The 20,087-nt window shown below is 38.6% G+C and overlaps 1 protein-coding gene across 2 annotated transcripts in view; it reads right to left on the bottom strand.

The window, feature by feature from the left end:
- Positions 1-20,087, bottom strand: part of LOC135704187 (serine-rich adhesin for platelets-like) — a 171,287-nt gene that overhangs the window by 141,979 nt on the left and 9,221 nt on the right. For both annotated transcript variants that reach the window (XM_065225620.1, XM_065225624.1), the window contains exon 2: positions 17,989-18,481. The gene's annotated coding sequence lies outside the window, so the exon portion shown is untranslated. The remainder of the gene's footprint in view (positions 1-17,988; positions 18,482-20,087) is intronic.

Raw genomic sequence — 20,087 nt, 5'->3', positions numbered from 1 at the left:
CCAGACAAATTTCAATAAATATAGGTTTTTATTATTATTTCACTGGCAAGCACTAGGAGCAGGAGGACGAGCAGTTCAAGGCTTTTTGTTAAAGCCGCACATCAATCCCGGAGACAGCCATCGGAGGTCAATTTCACGGTAATTGCAGGATAAAAACCGTGTACGAATGCGCACGAGATTAAAAAATGGCTGACCACGAAATCAGGGTGTGAGTTGGTTTTGACTCGGGTTTTGACGTTTGAAATAGAACGGCCAAAAATAGATCAACCGGTGCGTACGCACACAGTTTGATCTATTTTGGCTTGATCTTTTTAATTTTAGCTGATTCAAATGTGACATAAATTTGGATCTAGATCAGACCACCGCTAAAGATACCCTTACTCTTTAATCTTCAGAGTCAATGGTATAATAAGAGTCCCGCCAAGAGTGAAGCCAGAAGTACCAATCGAACTGTCAAGTGGGGTACCAAACAAGCAAAGTAAATAAACATTATTGTTCCCACAGCCAGTGAGCTACAAGTATTGCATTCATTATTAACAATATTTTAGAAATATTATATGAAAAACATTACTTTGCTTTATTTAGTACATTTTGGTATGTATAAGTTATACCAACAAGTACGGAACATTATTCACGTTCTATAATTGTTTTTGTCTCTTAGAAGCTCCGTTATCGACATGAAATTTTTCACTTCTGAATGAAAGTCATCCTATGCTAACGCAAAAAAATCTGGTCGCTGTTTCCTCTGACGAAAAATAAATCACAAACATCGACTCTGTTAATCTCTATCTCTATCTCTATCTAACGCACTTCAAATCGGCCAATCACGAGCTGGTTCGCGTTTAACAAAAAAGTGGTTCGTTTTCGCCCCCGTATTGTCTCCTCTTCCTCTTAGGTTTTTATGACAAAATTCAAATACAGGCAGGTAGTTGGTCTATCTGTTAAGGTTGTCTTCATTTTCAGCAAAGTTGAGTGTAGAAGAAATGATTTTTATCAGCACTGATTTCTAGACAATTCATTTGATTGAAATAATGAAATGCAGATTATCTACAATAATTTCGATAATTCAATAATGCCAGGAACCGAAATAGAACCTACATATATCTTCATCTTCTATTGATGAATATTGATCATCCAGAACGTACACTTAAAAAAATCTACACACACCGTTCATGTGTTTCATATATGAATTGGCGCAATGTGGCAAACACATTAAAAACACTTATGAAATCAGTGCTTCATTCACTTACAACACACATGAATTTCATGTGATTTAAATGTCAAAGTCATGTGCTTGATTTATAATCATGAAATGTTTTGCATATGCATATGTTGTACCCTAGGTTGTACCAGACATTTTTTTTATTTCTTTATTAAGAAGACTTTCAGCCCTGATGGGCTGGTTCGTCTCCATGTACCAGACATGCTAAATTTAAGCGTGATGCACATTAATTTGATGAAAGACCTTGTAGCAATCTAATAGTATAACTATTGGTTTTAGATTTGATTTGTTGCTGAGAAAAAGATAGCGGGGGTAGTATGCATACTGCATTCCAATAGTATCGTACCAACAGAAAAAATATTATCCGATACCTTTGAAATCAATACATTACTACGGTCTACTTAAAAGATAATTATTGAACGGGTTTCATTATGTAAAAATGATAAACACGATATATTTGATTTTAGATACATTAATTTATATTTTCATATTTGGTGTAGAAAGCTTAACCTATCAAATCTCTCTGGGGGTGTCATTAGGACAACATAAATTTGATTAAAACATCTTATAATATGTATATGTATCGTGAAGCTATTAGGAGTAGACTCGGTTGTGATCATAATGTACTTGGTATCTACTTTTGTTTGCCTGCGGGCAGTTTTAAATACGAGATTTTTAAAAAGTTAGCACATAAAATTTATAAAAACACAATAGTAGTAATAATTTATTAATTTATTTGGATCTATGCGATCAACTGAATTTAGCTATCAGTACTGCATTTGAAGAATATAATGCAAAAACTGAACGTGAAATAAAGTCCTGTCCGAAGAACTTCTTTAATTACGTAAAAACGAAATTAAAATCTGACAATTTTCCTTCAATAATGCATCTAGACGAAAATGTCGGTGATAGTTCGGAAAAAAACTGTAATCTATTCGCATACGACATTTTCTGAAGAAGATCGTGACCGCGATTATTTTGCATTTTATCCAGAATTTTCAAGGGACATTTTCCTCAATCAACTTCAAGTGCAGGACATTTTGCAGGCTTTAACAAATTTAGATGCCTCAAAAGGTCCTGGACCTGACGGAATTCCTCCAGTATTTATTAAATGTCTAGCAATGGAACTCACTGCTCCATTGTTTTGGCTTTTTAATATGTCCCTGGAATCCGCAACCTTCCCTAAAATTTGGAAAAGCTCATTTCTAGTACCTATCTTTAAATCTGGTCGAAAATCTGACGTACGTAATTATCGTGGTATAGCCATTATCTCTTGCATTCCTAAGTTTTTCGAGTCAATTATCAACGAAAAATTATTTCTCCAAATCAAAAATAGAATTACTGACATGCAACACGGCTTTTTCAAGGGTCGTTCGACCTCGACCAACTTACTTGAATTTATAGACTATTCATTGAATGCAATGGATAATGGAAACCACGTAGAAGCTCTCTATTCAGACTTTAGCAAGGCATTTGACCGCATTGACATACCAATGTTACTCTTTAAACTGCAAAAAATTGGAATTAAGTCAGGGCTCCTGAAATGGCTTGAATCATATTTAACTAACCGCCAACAAATAATTAAATTCAACGGAAAGAAATCGAGCCCAATTCAAGTCACTTCAGGCGTCCCCCAAGGCTCTCATTTGGGACCTCTCCTTTTTATTCTATACGTAAACGACATATCTTACATTCTCAAAAAACTTAAATTGCTTATTTATGCCGACGACATGAAGCTCTTTTTGGAAATAAGAAATGAAGAAGACATCAATATATTCCGGAATGAAATACACATATTCTACATATGGTGCAAAAAAAAGTCTACTAGAATTGAATGTAAAAAAATGTAACTTAATATCATTTAGTAGAAAAAGAACAACTTCAAACATTTCAATTGCATTAGGAAATCAAACTGTAGACAAATGTGAAAGAGTTAGGGATTTAGGAATTACCTGAGACTCTAAGCTAACTTTCATAGACCATTACAATACAATTATTCACAGGGCAAATAACATGCTAGGCTTTATCAAGCGCTTTTGCTTTAACTTTCAGGACCCTTACACAATTAAAACACTATATATTGCCTATGTGAGGTCAATACTGGAATATTGCAGCATTGTATGGTCTCCATTTTCAATCACGCACGAAGAAAGATTAGAATCAGTACAAAAACAATTTCTATTATACGCTCTTCGTAAATTAGGTTGGACTTCATTTCCTCTTCCATCATATGAAGCACGCTGCATGCTTATAAACATACAAACATTAAAAGAGCGTCGTGAATATGCAATGGTTTCATTTGTAAATGATATCGTTTCGCAGCGAATTGACTCAACAGAACTTTTATCAAAATTAAATTTCCATGCACCCACTCGGCAACTCCGAAATCGAAATTTATTTGCCATAAAACATCATCGCACAAATTATGCAAAATATGGGCCATTAAACCGCATGATGGCCTCTTACAATAAACACTGCAAAACCATTGACTTTACAATGTCTCGGCATAAACTAAAGCAATATTTTTATCCCATAAGAAATAACAACTCATAAAAGAAAAGACAAGAAAGCTGACACTACTTTTTTTTTATATAAATATATATTTATGAAAACAAAACTGTATTAGTTGTACTAGTCTACGTTGGTTGACGAAATAAATAAATAAATAAATAAAACAGCTGGTTAATGTTATCTACTGTTTACTCCAGGAGTTCAAGAAACATATTCTAGTCATCATTTTCTGTAGTACAGTAGTTTTATTTTTTGAACAAAATGTATCAAGGAACAAATAACAAACAACAGTTTCACAAATCGGTCCATGTAATGCTGGCCATTGTTGACCATGTACATTATATGCTTATTAAAACAATGAATGCTACGGCTACGGTCCGAATTTCCAATAAAAAGGGTTATTAAAATAATGAATTCAAGAATGGTTAATCAAGACCAACCATAGTTAAGTCGAATTAACTGAAGCAAAACACAAACTCATTGAATTTCAAAGCACTTTACAAGTTATGCAAGTTGTGCGTGCATGCTTTCAACACAAGTGACATCATTCAACCAATCATACTGCCGAAGAATGCGGAACTATTTAGATGATTCTCATTCAATAAGACCCTAAGCCGGCCCCCGCCTCATCACCACCGGTTCCACACCGGTGATTTCATGGAGTTGCGTTTCCGACCAGGAAAAAAAAACAAATATTATTTAATACAAACAACGGCAGCACGCAAACGTCACCATCTGACAACTCCTGAAGGCCAAAATCAAAACTCGATCCCATAGCCGGACGCAAACAGCTCGGCACGACACATTGACTAACCTACGACGAACATCGATATCGGTGTTATTTCGAGTCAGTTTCATGTTTTCTTAATTATAACTCTCTCGCAACTCACAATCCCCGGAGCAAAGAAGGAAGGAAGAAACCCGTCAAAGACGTTCGATTTTTTTTTCTCTTTGGAACTTTTTGGATGTTCATTGTTCGTTGGAAAGGAAGCCACCGGCGGCGGCACGGCATAAGTGACCGTCTAAGGTCACCGCGTTCCATGGTTTCATCATAACCAACAGCAAAATAATATTCATGACTAATGCGATTGAGTTCGATGAATCCTCGCTAATGGAGCTTCCTTCTCGGTGCGACTCTGCGCGCACAGAAAGCCAATTGGACGAGCCTTGAACCAAACCGAGACCATATTTTAGCACTCACCACCTGAATCAGTAGAAATGTTGCATCGCCTTATAAACTGCTTTTTCGTACAGAAACAGCACCAGGAAATTTTCCTCCTCGTACACGACCGCACGCATCAGATAGTCCAGGCAGTGCAGGATCAGCTCGATCATGTGGCCTGACATTGTGATGTGCTGTGCGCGATGTGCTACTGGAACATTCCAGACTCCCACACTTCACTCCGGACACGATCACTTCGCGATTTTCCGTTCTAGCTACAGGACAAAAATCGACGAGGACGCACTCTCACTGCTTTCGTCGTCGGTTCACTCCGGTGTCGTTACATTACTGCCGCTACCCGTCCAGTTCGCTAGCCGATGGCCGTCGTGTAGGGGGCAGCAGTGAGTGACTTGTGTGTGGTGCCATCCTCGGTGTAGGTCATTCGGCCAGCGAGCAACGATGAGCCACAGCACAGCACAGCACACCGACCAACATCGATGACGGTGATGATGGCAATCTTCTCCTCCATCATTGCGTGCGCTGCTATTGTGGTGGCTATTGGTATGATAAAATTACAATTGCATAAAGAAAGAGTTGCAGTAACCGCAATTTGCTGCCTCGATTTTGGCACCGATGGCCAATTTTCTCCAACGACGGCGACGAGGAGGAGGATACATACATCGGTTGGCGCAGTTTTTCGATCCAAATTGGAATTATATCGTAAGGCTTGTTTGGAATAGGTGATCGGAAGTGAACAGCTCGATCTTATTAAATTACGCCAACGACTGGTGGTTTGTGTGAAAAATTTGCATTGCACTTGGAGCGAAACGGAAGACGTTTTCCGAAAATTCATAGGCGTATGAAGGAAACGGATGTCAGCTAGATAACGATGATAGAGCTACAGTTGGTATAATACTTTCTCAGCTCAACTGGACCATCTACGAAAATGAAGCGTTCACCCGTCAACGCGCTATTGCCCGTATGATAATTGACCAACTTCTCAGAATCAATTGTCCCAATAGACCAATTATCTTTCGACCAACCATCCTGACGCAATTAGGAAAATTTTGGACAGAAGAGGAATGATTGTGAAAAACTTCCAACGGGTTATTCACGAATCATTATCGGACCCAAACAACAACAAAGCATTCACAACCAGCCCAACGTTAAATTAACGTCGGTTTCGTTTTTGCGGTGTAGTACACCAGTACGGTGTAAGCGTCAACAAGTGGGAGTCATTGACAGCTCAACATCATTTGTTTGTAAACCAAGGTGCAACTGATACCTACGCCCTGAATTATTTCGGGTATACGGCGGCGTTGCACCGGTGCAGCTAATCCGTAAAAACCGAAAACGACATAAGACATAAGCATGTATGGAAGTCAGCAGTGGTGTATGTGTGTGTTTGTTGGGCACTACTTCTCCTCCTATTCATATATTATTATTATTATTGATTTACTGATTTAACACTTTACAGTACTACTGGCAACACTGCCAACACTCTCTTTACATCAACCTAATACGATGATATAATAACTGAAGAATATAATTTGAATATTTGATCACTTCTAAATCTGCTATTTATCAATTTTACCTAGACGAACGCGTCATTGGGACGGTACTAATGGATATTTTTAGTCGCTATTGAAAATTTAGTCGATTTTTGAATTTATGTATGAGCCCAAATTAGGGGCATTTAGGCCATTTCTCCTATGTGTTCTTGACATTCAATTTAACAAGTTGTATTATACGGTTTGATGAGTTCAAACATTGCTCTACATATTCGTATAGTTTTGATGACTTTGTTGAGCCTGTAAACTCTACGGCTTGAGTGAACCTGTTTATACAACTATATGTCTAAATTGATGTCACAGAATTCCACGATACTAATAGGATTCATACCACGAAAGATTTTGTTGAGATCGGAACTCTTGACAGTTTGGAGAACCTAAGAAATTTTGCTAATTCAACTTTTTATGTAACACATGGATGTGATCAGGACCTTCGATGGCCCAAGGATTAGTAAAATACATCAGTATATCATCCAAGACCTTGTGGAGCTGGATGATTGATAAATGATAATCTGGAGAACCCGACATACTTTACCATTACAACTGTATTATGGGGCTTCAGGAAGCTCTGCGGAATCGGTCATGAAAAAAAAAAACCCTTGTTGAGTCTTTAGAATTTTAAGCTCGGAACTCCTCGCACATTGGAGAAACTATTATATTTGGCTAACACAGCGTCAGTGAGCCACATGACGCAGTCAGCTCTCACGAAACTGTACGGATTGACATGGCAACCCAAATAACAATTCAAGCTGAACAGTAAGAACAGAAGCTGATTATTGGTTGATTTAAGGTGCTCAAAGCTGATTAACAGCAGGCTGAATATATAGTTGATTTAGTAGTAAGTGAATCTAATTGTAATCCACATTGAACAAGCCTTATTTATGCTTAACACTACTCCACAAATCAGCAATGCACTACAAATATTTTGATAGTCTGATTTGCTAAATGTAGTCAGTGTCACTTCTTGCATTTCCGGCATTTTAGTTCTTCTAAATTCACTGCCTACCTTTCTAATCCCAAGCAGCGGCAGCAGTAGAGACAAGGTAGAGTAGCCTTTTAGGAATAGCTCCTCGTAGAAGTGGGCTGCGACGACGTCGAAAGCATTAACATTTGCATTTCTGTGTTTTGACTGCTATATTGCACTGAATTTTCAGACAGAATTCCAAAATTATAACTCAATTATGGAACTAAAACAGCTTCCACATGACAACCGAAATAAATCGCGCACTTGTGTCCACAGTGTATTAACTACACTTGAAAATGAGAGGTGTCTTTTACTGTCACCAGTTGTTGTTTACAATTCTGCATTGCTGTATAATACTCTCCCGGTTACTGTTATTCAACTTAAATTTGACGTGTTTCAAGTTAATGATCATACCTATATGCTCAAGTGGTCCAATAGGTATGCAAAGGTAATTTTTAGACTTATAATAACAATATAAATATGTCAATCCAATTAGTTAGTCAGCACCTTTTTGCAGTCCCAAAAACTTATATAAGATATGCAGCGGTCTTCAATTTTTTTTTCTTAATAAAACTAGAAGGCTGAACAAAGGTTGGAAAAGACTGTTATTTAATGCCTTAAAAAGCTTATAATTTATATGACTGTTAAGCTTTTGGCTGATTAAAATCACCATATTTAGATGTTTAAAAGCTCAACAAAGGTAAACGTGGTCTATGTAAAACAATTATTCAAACTAAGGTTGAATTAAAATCGATTAAACAATACTTGTTAAGCATCAAATTGTTACCTGTGAAATCATGACAACGTACAATACTTGGTCGAACCTGTGAAACATCAAGGTCCAAACTCCAGGATAATGTTGAGAACCTGCAATACTTTGCCATTACAACTATATATCCCACACGATACTATGGGGCTTCACGAAACTCGTCGGGTTCTAAAATTTAGTCAAGACCAAGGTGATGGCATAATCATTAGCAAAATCATATTTTTCCTCTCTCATACGCTCTCAATATCACGCGTGAGAGCAACATTGTGTATTATTGATTTATTTGATAAGGCTCAATCGAATTAACTTTACAGAGGCGAAGGTTCTTGGTTACTATACAATACATCTTAAAACTATAGTCAAAAGGTACAACAATAAGTCTACTTCATTAGAACGGGACCCGCTTCCAGTGGTTTAATTGTAAGGCAGTATCGCCAACGGGGGTCAAAGCGCTTCCATTGCAGCAATGGACGCAAAACGTGGTCAGCACTCACGCACTCATCACGAAATGGTTGCTTTCCAAAGTCAACGACGCATCGACCGAAAGAACAGTGAGGAGGACCACACAATGGTTGCTGCCGAGTAAACAGACGATCGCGTGACACACATCGAGAGTGGCCTGCTTCTGTCGACATCCGAGTGAACACTGATTCGAGCAACGTATCATGCATGATATTGATTTTACAAGCTCCTTCGATATTGCGAGACTATTCACAACGTGTAAAGTTGAAGCTGAGAGTTGAATCGCTGCAAAAATGATTCCCTTGCACCTCGTTTTCTCAGAAAGAGAAAGTATAGTTTGCTATCTCTTTTTTCTCTTCACCGATGACAGACACGAAGCGACTGCTGCCAGCCGTTATGGAGGTTTCGGTTACTTTCGGGTGTAAATCAAAAATCATGAATCTCATTTTCACCACAGTTTAGTGAGATTTGCAGCTGATGAGTTTAGTTAGCTTGATATTCCGAGCTGCGATATCACAGCTTCCAGTATCAACCGCAGTTGTTTGCTACGAAAATCAAGCGTGATCTAGTTTGGAGAATTCGTGCATTTAGTAAAATCAGAATCGAGCAGAACATTATTGAGCATGTTAGAACTTCTAGATCAATTCTCCGGGACGAGTTTATTATGCCGATCGTCATTGAGTCGAATGAGTCATTAGGCTGAATTAGACATTGAAGTTAATTTAGAAGATCATGAGATCCCGGACTAAAACTGTTTTAAGACAAATCTTCAAGATTCTGGGACATGAATATTTTTCGATAGTTCAGCAGCACTTACCTAGCCTTTGAGACATTTTAAACATTCTGAGATTCAAAAAATGTCCAAGATTCTTCACGGACTTTGAAAACAAACCAAACATGATTGAAATTTAATCATTTTTGGAAAAGTGATACATGGCTCGGGATGAAGATGAAATCTTCGTGATTCTGAGACTAGAGACAAGAAGAAATATCGAAGATTGGCTTTGCAAAAAATGAGATCATAAGGATGGAAAAAAGGCAAGTTATCCATCAGGAAACAGGATTTTTTCAGTAATGAGGAAATCTTTCGGGTTGGAAATTTTCTCGACTTTCCTTTGCATTGAGCCACACAATATACAAATTCAAGCATTGGTTGCCATATAAAGCTCTCAATTTATAACTGTAGAAGCGCATCTAGAAAACTATGTTGAGAGCCGGCAAAACACTCGCTAGCTGATCAAGAACCGATGAATAAAGGCCTGTATAGAGATCGAAGCGAAGCGAAAATCTCATACAACGTACTAATTTTTTCACCTGCGTGAAAAACGCAATTGGTAAATTTTTCACTTCGCTTTGAACTGTAAAAAGATACGATCCAGCGAAATCTAATGTTGTGGATCGCATCTTTTTCGCTTACGTTTGTTTTTTTTACGCGAAAAGAGCAGCAGTTAAGCGAAAAGTTGACGTTTCGGGAGAGCGTATCTGTCAGATTTTTACTTCACCGGAGGTGTAAATTGATCAATTTTGTTTCACATAAACTGTAAACTGCGAAAAAAGAAAACTGGAAAATGTTCCACACACATTTTTTCACAACCTTTTTCGCTGGCGAAATTTCATGATTTTTCGCGTGCTTCAAATTTCGTTCTGCTTCGATTTGTATACTAGGCTTAATCGATAACATATGAATATTTCAATGAAGTATGATGCCTTATTTTTTAATGCTTTTGGTATATAACCTTGATTTGATATTATTCAGTTATCGAACTATTTTGTAAAATATAAAATTTCAAATGAATACCAAAATAACAAAACGTGATTTTTCTGTTTTGAGCCAATAACACCTAAAAGAGCTATTGGACCTTATAAAACATTAAAAAATTAAAAACAAATAATGGTATTCTGGCTTTAAGAAAGCGTTTGTTATCCGTCAGTTATTATAATAACTAAATTAATTATTATTGTGTTATTCGTAGAACATTTTTGAGGTATTATTTATGGTATTTTACCTCTTATGTCAGGTTCGTCAATACCATATTAAAGTTGCCAGTTATGCTATTTTCATACGTGAATTTGATATTAATATTTGGTATAATTCTGCGTCCAGATTCTAACTCGACCAAGCTTTAGCTTCATCTGTCACTGGGCTCGAACGATAGCCATTCGTTATGGTTTATTGTGATGTAATGGCATCGGTGGCCTAGTGGCGACTGTTTTTGCTCACTGTGTGGGAGTGTTTTTTTAAGGCTTTTAAAGATCGTTAATATTATTCGCCTGACTTTCGGAAAACAATAAATTACTTAAAACTATGATCACATCACTTACCAAACATTCCCATAGCGGAAGGCAGTTCTAAAGAATTTCAAAATAGAATTGACCTGAAACGTTCCAAACATAGCATGCGACACCTCAAAACAAATGAGAATTCGAAAACAAGAACAACAGTGCCCATATTGAATGCTCAGATCCCCGATGGCCACTCCCGGGCACCTCTAGGGAAGTGTTTAGTTCTTTACTTCGACCAAAACCTATCATGCGACGCTTCAAATCACATGCAAATTCTAACCCTAGTTCAATGGTAACTACTTTAAGTGCCCAGAACCACATGGATCTCATCTGGATATGTTCCGGGTACCCCCATCAGATATACATTAGTACTTTCTGGACATTTTTTTCATTAAATTAGACATGGACCTCTAACCCAGTACAATTTCAAATTAAATAAAGCATTCGACTATTTCATTGAATGTAAAAAAATGTAGTTCAAGCAGTTACTAAGCTGATACCTACTATGATTCAAGGTAGTGTAGGAAACCGCGACAATCTCGATATGAATCTAAAAAAAAAATCTTGCTTAATTGCTTAAAGATTTCAGCAAGTTCATGATCCGTTTCTCACTGATACAAGAAAAGGTCCTTCGCGTGGCGAATTTTTCACCCTTAGAAGTTCTATTCTGACTACTTCCAAACTCAACCCTAGAACCCTTCAATGGTGACCAGCAAATCTCAATGAGCAATTTCCCGTTTCTCCCCCGGAATATTTGAAATTTTTCCGGTTTAGCGATATACATTTGAAATAAGCATAAAACTGAATGCGACTGAGCTGAAGGTTAATTAGGTCATTTCTAAGACAGCAGCACCTTTGCTGGATCTTGAACTTGGATTTGCGACACGTTCGAAGTCTTCGCACAAAAATTTACATGCTTTTATTATTGAGAGTTCTTTTCTCTGGACGTCCCTTGAAAATGTCTTTACAACAGACCAAAAATTCTCTGTAGAACACTCCAAAAAATACTTCAAATACTACGTCAAATTCTCTACGAATTTTAAACTCTTTCTAAGAATTCACCGGAGCTTCAATTTTTTATAAATTTGCTTGAAATCATCCATAGAGTTCCCAAACAATTCACCTCATATTGTCGAGCAACAATTGAAAAGGACCTATTAGCTTTAATGAGCAAAACTTGTAGTCCCCCTTCCCTGCTAACACCATACCATCGGGCAGAGGAAATTCTCCCGCCGAGAATTGTCTTCAAATTTTGCAAAGAATTATCTTGGAGTTCTCCTTTAAATTCTTCTGAAAATCGCATGGAATTCTCATTAAAATTCTCTAGAAATTCCATTCAAAATGCGCTAGGGATTATTCTCGGAATTTTCTTATAGATCTTCGCAGAAATATTTTGGAATTGTACCCTCAACATTCGCTTCCCTTGGTATTTGGAATCCTAGAATCCTCTTCACTCTTGTAAGTTCTTTATAATCAAAACTCTCTTGAAGATTTTCCTAAAGCTTCCTAGAAAATGTTCTCTGAAGTACTTTGGTGTTATCTCTAGAATTAATTCTAAAATCTGCTCAAATTTGTTTTGCAAAAAAAAATTAAAATCCTCTTTAAAGTTTTTTTTAGTTAAGGGTCTTGAAATCTTATTGTTTTCGAAGATAGGACGAGGTAATTTTTGAGATTTGTCATCTGTTGGTTTTGTTTCCTGGTGACTTCAAATTCCCAGCTTTTTTCCGGTTTTCTCGGTTCACTGGTCACTCTGCATTTTACATATGAAACACTTATTTTTAACCCCACTATATTTGTTTTGCCTTGGGCACATTTTGAGACTCAGCTCCGCAAGAAAATTATTCCGGATAATACGCTTAACCAAAAATTAATTCGTGGGCGGATTCCTTCAGTGGGAAACCGTAAAAACAGCGCTTTCTTCTCTAAAATTCTGTAAGTTAATTCCATCTAAATTCCAATAGCAGCAACATTGCAATCATAAAACTTCACTGAGAAGCTAATTTTACGAGCTAAACAGGTTTCCAATGAAGACCTAGAATACTCAATGAAGCCACTATATGCTATCAAGGCAATGCTTGTCTACGTATATTTGAATCATTATTCAATCATAGAAGTGCTACTCCAAGCAATCAAAAAAAAATCCTGCTAAGCGCAAAACTATTATCCTAAATTCTCATTTAGTTGGTTCTCTGAGCTGGTCAAGCTTTTAAGAACACCAAAATTAACAATAACTAGAAGTATTTAGAAAAAAACATCATCTTCTCTTAAAGCTTCGGCTTAGACAAGGCAAGTCAATTGATCAACTCAGTTGAAACCATGCCATTCAACTGACTTGATCAACTCCCTCGAATTAAAAAAAAAAAGTTGAACCAGGCTCAACTCTTCAAGCTAATTGAATTCAACTGAGTTGATCAATGCCTTGCCTTGTCTAAGCCCAGCTTAACTCTTTACCATTCTTGCATTTACTCAAATGCAAGGAATTGCTTTTTGATGGACACAGCTGGATCTAGCAGACGCACCAATCTACTCGAAGGTGAATTAAATTTCCTGAGTTTGAATTAAATTTCCTGAGATTCCCTGTTTTCCACGTCCAAAAATGTATTCCCTGAAATTCCCTAATTTTCAGGATTTTTTTCATGTAGTTGGCACTTTGTACAGGGTGTTCAATGAGTTCGAATACAACTTTTCATCGTTGTGTAGGTGCGCACCATGTGCAGTCTGTGTATTAGTATTGGTATCACCTTTAGCCTCATATATAGACTAATCGACGCGCACGGTGTCGATTTGTTGTCATTTTTTGTTTGTTTGCCGCGCACGATGAAGGAGTACCGCGACGTCGTAGTAATGTTGTTTGCGAAAGGTGAGCGACCCGGTGACATATTCCGGCGGTTGAAATCCCACGGGATGAAGCGGAATTTCATCTATATCACCATCCGTCGGTACCAGAGATCCGAGCGGCCGCGTTCGGTGAGGACGCCAGCAGCCATCAAGGTGGCATACAAGCCGTACAAGAAACGCAAGGTTCACGGGGTAACGGAGGCTACAACGAAGAAGAGGCTGGACAGAGCCAAACTGATACTTTGCGTGCCAGGAGTTCGTGTTTTCTGATGAGAAACTCTTTGTCTTGCAACAGCCGCACAATGTCCAAAATGATCGGCTGTGGGCGCCGACGTTGACCAGCATCCCCCCGTCGCAAATAAACATCCCGCGATTCCAGAGCGCCAAGTCAATGATGGTTGGGGGGGCGGATCCAGGCGTGGGAAGCTCCCATCGAGAAAAACGTGAAAATCAACGCCGCGTACTATAAGACCGAGGTTCTGGAGAAGGTTGTGACCCCGGCACTTCGGGACCTCCACAGGAAGGATCATTACGTCTTTCAACAGGACGGCGCACACGGCGAATATCGTCCAAGCGTGGCGTCGGGAGAATTTGACAGATTTTCTCGATAAGACTTTGTGGCCTCCCAGCTCCCCGGACCCTAATCCCCCCGTCGTACATGCTGGCCAAGCTAAGCGAACATCAAGTGAGCAGTATGGACCAATTTAAGAAGCTCATTTACAAGATCTGAGACGAGATGTCGATGGACCAGGTGCTTGACGCGTGCGATTCTTTTGAGAAACGTCTCAAGCTCGTCATACAGCTTGACTCAGAAAATAATATCTTGTATTTTCATTTTTAAACACATTACTAAAGTGTATTCGAACTTATTGAACACCCTGTATATGCAAACTTCTATAGCATCTCAGACATACGAAAATTTCCATGTATTCGACTGAATCGGTAAGTTTTGTGATTTCCAGCTTAAGACTCAACAGTCTTATAAAATACCAAACGAACTTCGATTCAGTCGCTTCGGCGCTCTCGCCCCAGGAGAGAAACGTTCAACCGAGAGAATTGGAATTTAAGACTGCTGAGTCATAATCCGAAAATCAAAACACCAAATGATTTCTGGGACTTCTGCAGAATGGAAAAATTTTGATCTTGGATTAACATATGTCCAAGATTATGGGACTTTAAAAAGTGACGAAATCTTTAGCACGGCCATGAAAAATGTTCAAGACCTAGGAATTAGATACACTTGCTTTTTCATGATTCTGGAACTTGAAAACACATTTTGAAAATTCTGGGATTTTTTTTTCAAGATTTATGATTTAGAGAAAATACAAGTTTGTGGACTTTCAAAACTTTGCACAATAAAACTAAAGTCAATCAACAAACTAAAATATATGAACAGATACATCAACTCCAACGAACCTATTTTACAAAAATACTATTCATGACACAATTCCCAGATAATTCTAGAACTTTGCAGTTTTTTTTTTAGATTCCCTGAATTGTGTCGGAATTTAAATAAGTAAGAAGAGTCAAATCTTACCATAGGTGGATGAATTTAGATTTTAAAATATAATTTGAAATAACTTTGTTAAAAAAGGATAAAGACGATGTTTGTTTAGCAAAACATGCGTCTCATGATACTTCAAAAGTCTCTCGAAGGCGATTATTACCAGTTTTTCACATAAAATCAAAATTTAGTGAAATAAGCAATTTCGCCAAGCTTAGCACCAGAATAAAAGCTGATTATGATCGGATTTTGATGAACAGCTCAAATTTTCATATTTAATCACTTCCACAAAATTGTACATTAAGAGCAGTAGAATGCATTGTTGTTTGTTTGGTAAAACGTGTTAAAAGTATTATTTAAAAATACTGAACAAATTCTCTCAAACAAATATCGTAAGACAGGATAGTTGAGGATCGAAAAATGAACGGTGTAGTGATCACCTTCCCCTCAATGATCAACTTCACCCCGTTTTACCATACATCCCGGCTCAAAACTGTTCAAAATTCAAAATTGATGAATCCACGTGTACTTTTCTGCTATCAAGTCTTTTCCTGGTATTGTATTTAAGAAAAAAAAAGCGTGCTACAAACGACGTGTGTTACTGAATTTAAAAACAATCCAAACATCAGTCCTCTTCGCCATCACCTAGGCACGGAGCTGCCGAAAGTAAACACACATTCCGAAATCACTTCCGCTCCAACTTCGTAAGTGTACCACTAGGGTGTTTCATTTTGAAAAAAGTGATGAATTTTTGATAGGCCACCCTCCAGTTCGATTCATAGCCCCAAAATATGAACCTGTGCAAAAAATGGTAAAGATTGATGAAGGTTTAGAGGTCGCGCCAATGATTTGGATTTTGTATGGAGATTTTGGTGAATTAGTATGGGAAATTATTGATTTTCGTTTACATTGCTCTAACTTTGGTTGTAGTTGTCCAAACGTTGAAAAAAAAAAATATGTGGTTGTCATGACAATGATCAACAAGCCTGTTGTTGTTGCGATGAAATTGGCGTTGTTGCCTTGTACATATTCATCTGTCAATTTACCCTATTTTGCCATTTTTTCACATTTTTATAATTCTTGATACGCTGCAAAACTGAGCGTAGCAACTGTAGGCTTTTTGTTTATTGCCATAGCAATAACATACTAAATTTTTTCGACATTTGGACAAGTAGAAGCAAAGTTATAGCGATATAAGCGATTTTTTAAATTCTTCCATAGTAATTCCCATACAAATTTCAAATCATTGGCGCGACCTCTAAACCTTCATCAATCTTTACCAATTTTTGCACAGGTTCATATTTTGGGGCTATGAATCGAACTGGAGGGTGGCCCATCAGAAATTCATTACTTTTTTCAGAATGAAGCACCCTAGTGTACCACCATCTCGCAATTCCCACCGGCCATCATCACCTGGCAGTGCAGCAACACCGCGGAAGGAGGGGGCGTTGTAGGAAACAACCGAAGCAAAACCAAACCGAACTTTATTACCATTGCTTCTGCTTCTGTTGCTGCTCATTCAAGCCACCAGTATTTAGAGCAACTCAGTCACCGCGTCGCTCTACGACCTTCGGTACCACATTCTTGAATCACTAGCCACTACTGTTGCTGGCGACCCTCCGTTTCCTCGTTCACAACCATCTCCTCCCAATCACAGTTCTACACGCTCAATTGAGCACGACTGACTGCGAGCTGTTCTGCACACCTCGTGACCCTATTGAACCTGGTGGTGTGGTGCCTATTCACCAAACTTCTATGTACCCACCCACACCCACACATGCGTAGAAATGGGGAACGAGTGCCTCATCAGCACGAATCTAAGCATCATCACAAGAAGCTAGATGAGACGACTGCCGGCTGCAATCAGCTTGATGTGAGAAATAATGCATTATTTATGATAAGAGAGACCTCCACTTCTCACCGCATTGGTATCTTGCATGCGGTGAAACGCTCTCTCGGAATGTTCCGTTGCTCGGGAGGTATTGTCAAAACTATGCAAGCACCACCCGCTGCGAAACTGTTAGGGGTACCTTGACGTCGTCAACTAGGGCGCGCAACTCGGAGGCGAAAGGTGCTGCAATCAACGCCACCAAGCCCCGAGCAGCAGCTGTCTGTTTCTTGCTTGTTGTCTTCCACCACAACCACTGACTGGGGCTATAAATGGGCTAGTGTCAAATGCGAAGCTCGAACTTTTTCGACTCGTTTTGTTAATATGGTCAGGAGGTCGTGGGATTGAAATTGAGAATTAGCTCCGTGAGATTTAGCCAAGGTGCGAAATCCTCCAAGAGGAGATTAGAAACTCTAGTTTTGATTGGAACTATCGGGATTGTGCACTGATGATGGCCGAGAAGAGAAGGTCGCTCTGACTAGGAAACGCTCCGAGTGGTTGTTGATTAACCGCAAGGCGATTGATTGACAGCTTATTAGAGACCGAATCGCATGCAGTGGAGCGGCACTCAGAGTCGGAAAACCAACAATTGCGTCGCTAATTTTCAAAATGAGCACCACATCAAATTTATATTGCAATCGTGAAATTTGAACATCAACAAAACAAACTGAACAAATGTGCAGTTAATTCAGATCCATACTCCCATAGGAACCCACGGTTCTTAATCTCAAGAACCTTTGCAGAACAACAACCGGTTCGCTGTAGAAACACACTTAATGCATTTTCAACCACATAGGCAACATCACAGACTTACCTTGGGCGCAAATTTATTATTCACTTCCTCTCACTCTCTCTCTCTCTTCGTATAGTCCACTAGACGCTAGACGCACGACGGTGAATGGTAACGGTAATATCGCGATCCGTACACTACTAAGGCCTCCAAGACACAACACTTAGAACTCACAAAACAACAAAATCCCCGACTGTTACTGGCTTGGAAACCGTTTTTTCCCCTCTTCACTCCGCGCACTCAAACCGCACCTCGATGTCACACAGACTCCACGCAGGAACCTAAAGGTTATACAGCTCTGCGCTGTTGTCGTTTCACTTTCGGTTTACCAGCAACTCACCGCCTACTAACTTTTGGCTCAATCAACTTGATCCACGCGGTAGTTTTTCGTTCGCTCACTCACTCACTCACCCGTAGGAATATTCAAATTCAAATAAAATTCGAAATCGAGTCACAACTGAAATTCCTTCGCTTGACGACGCTTCGCCTTCGTCGTTGACCCGGCTGTAGGATAGATCTGGGAAAATACAGAAAACTGTTGAATCATTCCATGCGGGGGTGGGATGTTCTTCGCACTCGGAAAGTCCTGCAGATCGATTAAAGTTTCTTTTAGGGGGTGTGAAAGTGCGGTTAGGATTTTTGCTTGATTCACGACAAAACATGACGATGGCGGCAACAGCAGCAGCAGCAATCAGCTACACAGATTCAACGTTCTAATCAAGGCTGTTACAGTATGTTTCGCGAGATTCAAGATAATGCTCGACCACGCTGTGCACCGTAGAACACCAACGGATGACGACTGTTGTTGTTGTTGTTGTTGTCTGTATGCATGCAAACAGAAAACAGCACTGCTGTTGTTGTTTTGGTATGTGCACAGGTAAGAAAAAAGTATCAACATTGGAGATCTGTTTCGCTAAATTTCGTAGGCCTCAACTGCAACTGTTTACATTGATACGTCGGCATATGAATGAATTCGCCTTTCACTACTGGCTGCTAGTTTAAGGTATTAGCACTGGTAATGGTGTAGTTTGCAGCTAAGAGCTTTTAGCATAAATGCTTTGGATCACTTTTGCTCAAGGTAAATAAGGTTAGACTTTATTGAACTGTTGGAATACGCTTTACAGCAAGGCGACTGGGTTCGATATCACGACTTCCCTGGGCAAAGAATATGGTTGAACTTGTCACACAATAACCAACTGTAGAAATGCTCAAAGAATACAAAGTTGAGAGCCGGCGTAAAGTCCCAGGGGAGTGTAATAAATTCTCAGTCAAACTAACGGACGGAATGGAAAACGTCTTGACGCAGGTCGTTCAAGGTCCAAAGCCCTAGTGCGTTGGATTTATTTTGGTAATGGTTTATTTTTTCAACAAAAACATCCAGTACAAATGTGTAATTCTATCTTTATTGTAGCAGCACGCACGTGCATCAGGAGCACAGAAACAGGTTCTTGGAATATGAATTTATTTTCATAATTTACCACGTTAAAAAATATGTCTTTGAAAACAAAATGAAAGCCTAAACAAAGGCGATGATTGCTTTGTTTGTGTAATATCTAAGAACAAGTGCGTAGCCCGGTGTCAAAATAAAGGGGAAAGGGGTAACATCCAGCGTTGCCAGATTATTTTCATGCTTATCGGCATAATTTTTTTTTTTAAATTCAGTATTTACCGGTTTTGCCATTTTAATTAATTTTATATTTTTGTCGTTTTTGAAGGCGAAAATTCAAACTTTTGGACTAAGAACTGAAAATTTACTATTTCAAAATGAATTCCGAGGAATGTTTGAATTAGCTTCTGAAAGGAAACCAACAAAAAAATCTTCCAGAGTGTGAATAAAGGTTGAAAATCATCCGACTTCCAAGAAAATTTAAAGAAATCTAATGACACATCCAGAGGAAGCCAGAAAAGTTACGGAAATTGGAAGTAAATTCCAGGAGTAGGCATTTCCAGGGGAAGCCAGAAGAAGTTCGGAAAATCTTCCAATAGAAGTCGAAAGAAACTTGTACGAGAATTCGATATATACATCCGGTAGATGATTAATGGAACTTCCTGGAGAAGACAGAGGAAACTTCTTGGAGACGAACTTCCTAAGGTAGATTGGAAGAAACTTCTGGAGAAAAGTG

This window comes from Ochlerotatus camptorhynchus, unplaced genomic scaffold, assembly GCF_037179485.1.
Source record: "Ochlerotatus camptorhynchus isolate MF236.1 unplaced genomic scaffold, CSIRO-AGI_Acam_v1.1 ptg000232l, whole genome shotgun sequence".
NCBI classification, from domain to species: domain Eukaryota; kingdom Metazoa; phylum Arthropoda; class Insecta; order Diptera; family Culicidae; genus Ochlerotatus; species Ochlerotatus camptorhynchus.
The sequence above is the reverse complement of the archived record's forward strand: the minus strand, read 5'-3'. Positions and strand labels throughout refer to the sequence as shown.